Source organism: Myotis daubentonii, chromosome 2 (genome assembly GCF_963259705.1).
Source record: "Myotis daubentonii chromosome 2, mMyoDau2.1, whole genome shotgun sequence".
NCBI classification, from domain to species: Eukaryota; Metazoa; Chordata; class Mammalia; order Chiroptera; family Vespertilionidae; genus Myotis; species Myotis daubentonii.
This window is the reverse complement of record NC_081841.1, coordinates 123,080,025-123,090,349: the sequence shown is the minus strand read 5'-3', so window position 1 is coordinate 123,090,349 and position 10,325 is coordinate 123,080,025. Positions and strand designations below refer to the sequence as shown.

The 10,325-nt window shown below is 39.8% G+C and overlaps 1 pseudogene; it reads right to left on the bottom strand.

The window, feature by feature from the left end:
- Nucleotides 1–1,764: 1,764 nt before the first annotated feature.
- Nucleotides 1,765–1,908, bottom strand: LOC132229042 (small nucleolar RNA SNORA48; annotated as a pseudogene).
- Between the last annotated feature and the right edge of the window lie 8,417 nt (nt 1,909–10,325).

Genomic DNA, 10,325 nt, shown 5'->3' with positions numbered 1-10,325 from the left:
TAAAGACACCTAACTTAATATACATTCTCATAACATTTAACTCATCATCAACAGCACTGAACCTCATGCCTCCGTGAGTTTATCTATCAGATTTATTTTCTTCATAAGGCACTTCCCAGCCTTCTTGCTCTTAGGAACAGTAAACAACATTTAAGTATTATGCTTAGGGGCCTTTTTAAACAGCAAAATTGCCAATAAAAAGCACAAAAGTGCAAAAAATGTGTCTCTAATAGACTGTCCAGTACATGTCCACAAATGTGTACATGTCCACAAATGGCCACAAAAGTGCTCCAGTATTGATTTTGGGGTTACAAATAAGTTTTAGTGAGTAGGCAAATTTGCAAATGCAGAATCAGTACATAATGAATGTTCACTCTATCTTGGATATATTGTATTAAATAAAAGATATTATTAACATTAATTTCCTCTGTTCCTCTTTACTTTTTTAGTATGGCTGCTAGGAAACTTGAGGTTACATATGTGGGTCACATTACATTCTATTGGACAACACTGGGCTAAATTATCTCCTAAGAAAAGGCATCAGAAATTAGTGAGGGAGTCATAAGAGGAAATGATAAGGGTCACACAGCCTTTGGCCCTGGGTACATGGACACCTGCAACACCATTGTAGCACCCTCCTTGAAATTTCCCAAGGCCCCACTGGTGCCTGGATACAGCCAGAGCTCTAATGCTGTCTGGGTAGTGTCCCTGAGCCCCGATCAGGATCCCATGGGCCCCAGTCACCGTTTTCTTTTTTGGGGTGCTGTCAAAACGTCAACCTCATCCTCCACATGTGGAATTGACCAGATGACCTAGGAGCTCTGGGCTTGGCACCCATGGAGTTGTCCTGGGGTACTGCAAGAGAGCAGCAGCTCTCAGGTGAATCCCTGCTGCTGTCTAGCACGATATTTCTGTCATGGGTCATGTGTTATTAGGCCACGAGGATGGTGCTGACATACTGATTTGAGGTGACTCTCACACATGTCTGACTCAGGATCAAGAATTATAACATGCACTGACTGGACAATAAAACAAGCACAATAAAAAGGCACATCTCTACACATTGTTCTAAGTCTTCACTAATAAATCACTGTACCACAGATGAGCCTGTGAATTTGAAAACATATTTAAAAATACTGTTGTTTATATAGACAATATTCTCAAAAAAATTAGTTGCCTATTAGGGCAGCCTTGGGTGATGGTGTGGAATGGCCAGATACACACAAAAGGGTTGCAGTGAGGTGAAGTTTGGAGACCCAAAGCTGAGGATTCTGGCTGAATTTACAGAGCTTCAGAAAAAAGTTAGAGAAGAAAGTCAGAGGAAAGTATTTTTCTTATCCTACAAACTATCTATCTTCTAAACTTTAAGTCCATCAGAAACAATTAATAACTAAGTTTAAGCCTGGCTCCTACACTGGGCCAAGCTTTCCCAGCAGGGCCAAGTCCTCCAGGCACCTCTGGCTGTGAGAAGGGGCTGGGTCTCGATGTCTGTGCTCCTCGTGCACCTCTCAGGTGTGTTCCTAGTTGTTCAGGAATCATTAAATACCTAAGGCTCCTTTTATGAGAGGAAATTCTGCAGCTAAAAGAAAGTTTACAGGCCATGTCCCTAGGTCCTGTAAGTGAAAGCTTAGGCATCATGGCACTGGGCTGGAGGTGTTGATAGAGTTGAGCTGAGGATAGCATCTTCTCCTGAGGCAAGATGACCTTGATTATATATGAGTAAATTCTTTAGCTCTAAAGTGTTCCTGAAAATATGGTTGTTTTTTATGTGCCTCAAGCATAAAACATCTCTGGCCACCAACACTGGCATCAAGCTAGGATGAACTAAGGTCTATACATCTGCTTTTCCCTGACTGATATAAGAGCAACACTACCAATCAAGTGTCTCCTTGCCCACTGCCAGGGGTACTGAAAATATGTTTCAGTTCTAGCCATTAGATACTCTAGAACAGACTAAAGTTCAAAACAAGATTCTCTCTCACTGACACTTAATCCTTGATTCTCCCTCAATGTTGCTAGAGACATATCCTACAGATGTGAGATTACCACATACGGAAGATGCTATTCATCTAAGGCTTGCTGAGCAGAAAACAAAATTAAAGAATGAGATTATCTGTTTTCTTGCATGGCTACTTTAAAACATAGATCAATACCCTTTTCCAATCCTTTCCCAGTTTTTTCCTCCTTTGGGATCTAAGTTTCTAAAAATTTTGGCTATACAGGGTAATAGTCATCATGACTTTTATTCTTCCTTGTCTATCTGCAGAAAATTGCTCATTGAAAATAGTTTGGGGAAGATTCCAAGATGGTGGCCAAGAGGATGACAGTGAAGGAGAGAGTGTGAGTGAGTGAGTGAGTGAAAGAGGAGTGTGTGGAAGTGTGGTGTGGTGTGTGTGTGTGTGTGTGTGTGTGTGTGTGTGTGTGTGTGTGTGTGTGTCTGAGGGAGGGACAGCTAGATCTCACAGGACCTTCGGAGGCTGGTGGACCAGGCTCATGTAGCCGGGTAGCCTCTGCTTCTGCTGTAATCTCTCAGCTCTGCTGCAGAGGATGTGCCATCTTGAAGGGATGCCGGGGTCCAACCCCAGCAGGTCCAGGGGTCCCCAAAGGCGTAGACGGAGTCGGCGAAGGAGGAATGACACGGAGACAGCATTCAGTTGATCAGCAGCCTAGCCAGGATCTCCAGCCACGTTCTGGTCTCGATCTCCAGAGAGGTTCTGCTTAGGATCTCCAGAGAGGTTCTGTCCAGGTTCTCCAGTCAGGTTCAGTCACCAGGTTCTAGTCAGGCTCTCTTGCCAACCTCTGCAGTCAGGTTCAGTCCAGGATCCCTTGCCATGTTCTCTCCAGCGAAGCTCCTCCATCTCCAGGTTCCGCGTAGGTTCTGTCTTCTGAATTCTGTCTTTCTAAGTTCTGTCTCCTGAGTTCTGTGTTCTAAATTCTGAGTGTTTCTGTCTTGTTACAACTGTATTTATACCAGTTGATTCAATCCTGTCAATCTCTATTACAAAGGTTAGGGCATTTCTTATCTCCATTCCAGGGAGAAAAGATTATGTAGTTTAAGCATGATTGTTCGTAGTTAAAGGGATTAATTACCCACCTGGCACTTAGTTGAGGGGTTTTATTCCCTCCCTAACTTCAGGGGAAAATCCCTACCTGGGAATTCAACCTTTCTCGGAGAGGTGACCTTGGTTAAAACACAGCGCCAAGGGGAGCAAACATATTAAGAACAGTATGCTATATATGCCAGGTCCCTTGAAACAGCAAGGATGGACTGGCTCCCGGCAAAGGGAAGAGCTGCTGTGACTGGGAGCCCAGCCTCACCTCCACCCGTGAACCTACAGCCACACCAGCCAGGGAACTGCTGCCTTGGCTGTGAACTCATGAACACCCAGACTCTAACCTCCTTGGCTGAGGGCTACTGTGACTTCTGGAGGGCGCTTTCCTCCCACCAACCAGACACTTTAGCTCTGATATCATGACCTTCCAGTCAGCAGCCACAGCCAAGGACCTTAGAGGGAGCCAGCAGCCACTGCCCAGGACCGCGTATGCAGTTGCTGCCCACGACAGTGCAGAAAGCCAGGAGCAGCTGCCTGCTACTGTGCAGGGAGCCACAGCCCATGACAGTGTGCACAAGGGGAGCCAGCAGCCATCATCAGCGACCGTGTGACCTGCCACCAGGCCCTCCACTGCAGCCACAGACCCCACATGATTCTACACCTAGATCCTTCAGTGACAGAAAAATAGGGAGACAGAAGAATAACCCCAAAAGAAAAAAAAGGAGGAATCACCAGAAAAGGAACTAAATGAAATGTCAGAAAAGGAATTCAGACTAAGACTCATACAGTTCATAAACTGATCGGGTGAGAAAATCAACAATCTATGTACAAATCAAGAAAAAATAAAGAGTAATATAGCTATAATTTAAAAATGCTGTAGAATCTTTACAGTAGACTAGGAGAAACGGAGGCCCGAATTAGCGAATTAGAAGACAGGGAAGCAAAACACACCCAGTCTGAACTGCAACTGAAGAAAAAAATCAAAAGACAGAAGAGCCTGAGGGAGCTTTGGGACAACATGAAATGAAGCAGTGTACATATAATAGGGGAGCCAGAATGACAAGAAGAAGAGAAAGGGCTAAAACACCTATTTGAAGAAATAATGTCAGAAAACTTCCCTGATTTGGGGAAGAAAGAGTCACACAAGCACAAAGAGTCCCAAAGAAGATAAACCCAAAAAGACCCACACCAAGACACATTGTAATTACAATGGCAAATGTTAATGACAAAGAGAGAATCTTAAAGGCTGTAAGAGAGAGAAAGTTACCGACAAGTGATCTCCCATTACATTATCAAATGATTTCTCAACAGAAACACATCAAGCCAGAAAGAAATGGAAGGAAGTATACAAAGTGATGCAAAGCAAGGGACTGAACCCAATAATACTCTGTCCAGGAAGGCTATCATTCAAAATTGAAGGGGAAATCAGGAGCTTCACAGACAAAGAAAGGCTAAGGGAGTTTATCACTACCAAGCAAGCAATGCAAGAGATGCTAAAGGGGCTGTTGTAAAAAGAAGAAAAAAATGGAAGGAGAGGAGGGAAGAAACAAAGGCAAAATAAAATAAAAATCGCTATAAACAAGTACCTATCAATAATAACTTTAAATGTAAATGGATTAAATACTCCAATCAAAAGACAGCAAGGGGCTGAATAGATAAGATAACATGACCCATATATTTGCTGTCTACAAGAAACCCACCTCTGAAAAAGAGACTCACACTGACTTGAAAGGAAAGGGATGAAAAAACATCATTCAGGCAAATGAAAAAAAAAAAAAAAAAGCTGAGGTAGCAATACCTATATCTGACAAAATAGACCTCAAAGTGAAGGCCATAACAAGAGATAAGGAAGGCCACTTCATAATACTAAAGGGATCGATTCAACAAGAGAATATAGCCCTGGTAAACATTTATGCACCCAATGCAGGAGCACCTAAATACATAAAAAAAACTTCTGGAAGATATCAAGGGAGAGATTGACAGCAATATGATCATAGTACGGGACTTTAATACACCATTGACATCATTGGATAAATTCTCTAGACAAAATAATCAGCAAAGAAACAGCTATTCTACATGACTCACTAGATCAGATGGACTTAATTGACATCTTCAGAACATTTCACCCCAAAGTTACAGAATACACATTCTTCTCAAGTGCACATGGGACATTTTCATAGATGGATGACATATTGGGTCACAGGCAAAGTCTCTCCAAATTCGAGAAGATTGAAAGCATATCAAGCATCTGCTCAGACTACAATGGCATAATATTAGAAATCAACTTCAATAAAAACAATCCAAAAAATTCAAACATTTGGTGGCTGAATAGCATGCTATTAAACAATGATTGGGTTACCAAAGAGATCAAAGAAGAAATTAAAAACATCCTGGAAATGAATGACAAAGAAAACACAACAATCCAAAACCCATGGGACACAGAGAAAGCAGTCCTGAGAGGGAAGTTCATAGCATTACAGGCCTACCTCAAAAAAAAAAAAAAAAGAAAAAAAAAGAAAAAAAAGAAAAAATGGCAATAAATTATCTAACTCCACAGCTTAAAAAATTAGAAAAAGAGCAATAAGAAAAGCCCCGGGTGTGCAAAAGGAAAGAGATAATAAAGATCAGCACAGAAATAAATGGCATAGAGACCAAGAAAAAAAAAATCAATGAAACCAAGAGCTGGTTCTTTGAGGGGATAAAGAAGATGGATGAACCTCTATCTAGGATCACCAAGAAGCAAAGAGAGAGGACCCAAATAAACAAAATCAGAAATAAAAGAGGCGAAATAACAACAGACCCTACAGAAATACAAAGGATCATTAAAATAATAATATGGACAACCCAATTCCAACAAACTAAACAACCTAGAGAAAATGGAAAATTTCTAGAAAAATATGATCTTCCAAAACTCAACCAAGAAGAATCAAAAAATCTCAACAGGCAAACAACTAAGGATGAAATTAAAGCAGTCATAAAAAAACTTCCAGCAAACAAATGCCTGGGGCCAGAGGGCTTCACCGGAGAGTTTTACCGCACATTCAAAGAACTAAAACCTATCTTTCTCAGACTATTCTAAAAAATTCAAGAGGAAGACACACTTCCAAGCTCTTTCTATGAAGCCAGCATTACCCTAATCTCAAAACCAGATAAAGACACCACAAAGAAAGAGAATTACAGGCCTGATGAACATAGGTAATAAAATCCTCAACAAAATTCTAGCAAATCAGATCCTGCATTACATTAGAAAGATCATACACCATGACAAAGTGGGATTTATTCCAGGGATGCAAGGCTGGTACTATATCTGCAAATCAATAAACATGATACATCACATAAACAAATTGAGAGACAAAAATCACGTAATCATATCCATTGATGCAGAAAAGGCATTTGACAAAATCCAATACTCTTTCCTGATAAAAACTCTCAGCAAAATGGGAATAGAGGGATCATACCTCAACATAATAAAAGCCTTATCTGACAAACCTACAGCAAACATCACACTCAATGGGCATAAACTAAAACCATTTCTCCTAAGAAAAGGAATGAGACAGGGACGCCCACTTTCACCACTCTTGTTTTATATAGTAGTGGAAGTGCTAGCCATAGCAATTAGACAAGAAGAAGAAATAAAAGGCCTCGAAATTTGAAAAGTAAAAGTAAAATTGTCATTATTTGCAGATGACATGATATTGTATATAGAAAATCCTGAAGACTCCATCAAAAAACTACTAGGCTTAATAAATGAAGTAGAATACAAAATTAACACCCAGAAATCTATGGCACTTTTATACACCAATAGTGACCTCACAGAAAGTGAAACTAAAAAACAACAACAGCATTTACCATTGCAACACAAAAATTATGGTACTTAGGAATAAATTTAATCAAGGAAGTAAATGACCTGTACTCAGAAAATTACAGGATGCTGAAAAAAAAAGAGAGATAGAGGAAGACATAAACAAATGGAAGAATATACTGTGTTCATGGATTGGTAGAATCAACATCATTAAAATGTCCATACTACCCAGAGCAATCTATAAATTCAATGCAATTCCCATTAAAATACCAATGGCATACTTCAAAGATCTAGAACAACTCTCCAAAAATTCATCTGGAATAAAAAAAGACCCCGAATAACTGCAGCAATCTTGAGAAAGAAGAACAAAGTTGGAGGGACCACAATACCAGATGTCAAGCTATACTACAAAGCCACTGTTCTCAAAACTGCCTGGTACTGGCACAAGAATAGACATATAGACCAATGGAACAGAACAGAGAACCCAGAGATTGACCCAAGCCATCATGCTCAATTAATATTTGACAAAGGAGGCAAGAGCATACATGGAGCCAATACAGTCCCTTCCATAAATGGTGTTAGGAAAATTGGACGAATACATGCAAAAAAATGAAACTAGAACACCATACACAAAAATAAACTCAAAATGGATAAAGGACTTAAACATAAGGAAAGAAATTATAAAAATCTTAGAGGAAGCTATAGGCAGCTATTAACAGACATTTGTTGTAGCAATATCTTTACCCATACAGCTCATAGGGCAATGGAAACAAAGGAGAAAATAAACAAATGGGACTACATCAAAGTAAAAAGCTTCTGCACAGCAAAAGAAACCATTAACAAAACAACAAGAAAGCCCACTACATGGGAGAACATGTTTGCCAATGTTATCTCTGAGAAGCATTTAATGTCCAAAATTTATAGGGAACTCATACAACTTAACAAAGGGAAGATAAACAATTCAATCAAAAAATGGGGTAAGAAAATAAATAGACACTTTTTGAAATAGGACATACAGAAGGCTGAGAGACATATGGAAACATGTTCAAGGTCCCTAATCATCTGAGAGATGCACATCAAAACAACAATGAGGTGCCATCTCACACCTGTCAGAATGGCTATGATCAACAAAACAACAAGTGCTGGTGAGGCTGCAGAGAAAAAGGAACCCTTTTGCACTGCTGGTGGGAATGCAGACTGGTGCAGCCACTGTGGAAAACAGTATGGCGTTTCCTCAAAAAATGAGAAATGGAACTTCTATTTGACCCAGTTATCCCACTTCTAGGACTATATCCCAAGAAAGTAGAAACACCAATCTAAAGGATATATGGACCCCTATGTTCATAGCAGCACAATTTACAATAGCTAAGATTTTGAAACAGCCTAAGTGCCCATCAGCAGATTAGTGGATTAGAAAACGGTGATACATCTACACAATGGAATACTACACTGCTGTATAAAAGAAGGAACTCTTACCATTTGCAACAGCACGGATGGAACTGGGGACAATTATGCTAAGTGAAATAAGCCAGTCAGAGAAAGATAAATATTATATGATCTCTCTCATTTGTGAAATATAATGAACAACATAAACTGATGAACAAAAACAGAACCAGAGACATAGAAACATGGAATAGACTGTCCAACCTATGAGGGAAGGCAGGGGGTAAGGCGGTCAGAGATCAACCAAAGGACTTATATGCATGCATATGAGCATAGCCAATGGATACAGACAGGGAGGGATTAGGGCATGTGCTGGGGGCGGGGGGGCGGCTGGGGAGAGGTCAATGAGGGAAAAAGGAGACTTATGTAATACTTTAAACAATAAAGAACTTAAATTTTAAAAAAAGTAGTTTGTAACTGTCGCCAGTGTTCTCAGTGGATAGAGCATCAGCCTGCACACTGAAGGGTCCCAAGTTTGATTCCCAGCCCTGGTCGGGGTATGTGTGGGAGATAACCAATCAATGTGCCTCTCAGACACATCAATGTTTCTCTTTCTCTACCACTCCCTCTATGGAAAAAAATATCCTTGGGTGATGATTAACAACAATAAAAGTTTGTCATTTCTTTATATTTTTATTTTTATAAGTGGCTTTTCATAACAATAGTGCAAATACTGAATTTAACAAGTGGTAGCCTTATAAAAAAGAATTCACTTCTCTTGAGATTTAAATAAATAACCCTGCTGTCTTATTAGATGCTGTTGTGTTCTTTTTGTACTACAGGAAAGATTTTTCTCTGGTATACATAATTTTATACACATCCATCTTTACAATCTGTAATTCTATACTTTTTAAAGCAAATTTACCATATTCTTGCTGAATTATTATTTAATGGACACATCACAACCTTGGTTTCTTGGTGCTTATTTTCCAGGGAAACACAAAACAAACCTGACCCACACTTTCCTTATTTGAACATATACTAGTACAGATCATCTTTAATTTAAAAGTAACTTTAAAGTTTTTCATGAACTCTATTATTACTTTAAAAACCCATTTACCATCCTAACTGGTTTAGCTCACTGGATAGAGCATCGGCCTGTGTACTGAAGGGTCCCAGGCTCGATTCTGGTCAAGGGCACGTGCCTTGGTTGCAGGCTCCTCCCTGCCCGGGCCCAGGCTGGGGCAAGTGCAGGAGGCAACCAATATATGTGTTTCTCTCACATGAATGTCTCTCTCTTGTATTCTTTCTAAAAATCAATGGAAAAATATCCTCAGGTGAGGATTACCAAACAAACAAACAAAAAAACAATTTACCTTCATATGCTTCTGCTGCTTCAGGCAGCCCCTGCTTAGCACACAATAGTTAATTTTTCCAAAGCAATTCTCTATTTTCTCTTTGTAATATGGTCTGATATCTTATTAAGTTTCTAGCCAACTTTCTCTGTTTAGCAGATTTCTTCATTAGGCTGCCCCTGACCACTCCTATGAGGTTTCAGTTAATTCCAAAGCTATTGGTACACGTGGATGTGTTATAATTTTTTCCCCCTATAACAAACTTTCTTCTTTTTGTGAATCTTGAGTCGCACCAAGAAATTAGTCAACTAGCAGTCAGTTCTACTGTGTGCTCTTCACTCAAAATGAAGTAAAATAATGATGAAATGAGATCAACCCTGCAATGCTAACACCACCACATTCACCCCATGGCTTTCTCATTCTGTTCTATGACTTCTGCTGGGGCTGTTCCTAAGAGCAGCTCCATGGCTATCTTGCAAACTTGACACATATATTTTTAATCAACATTTCTTTTTCTTATTATAAAACTAATAATCTAGAAAATTTGGAAAATATTTAAAAACACAGAAAAGCTAAAATTACTTGTAATCTCACCCTGGCCTGGTTGACTGGAGTATTGTCCTGTACACCAGATTCCCAGTCAGGGCACATACCCAAGTTGTGGGTTCCATCCCCATTTGGAGCGCATATAGGAGGGAACTGATCAATATTTCTCTATCATCTCTCTCTCTC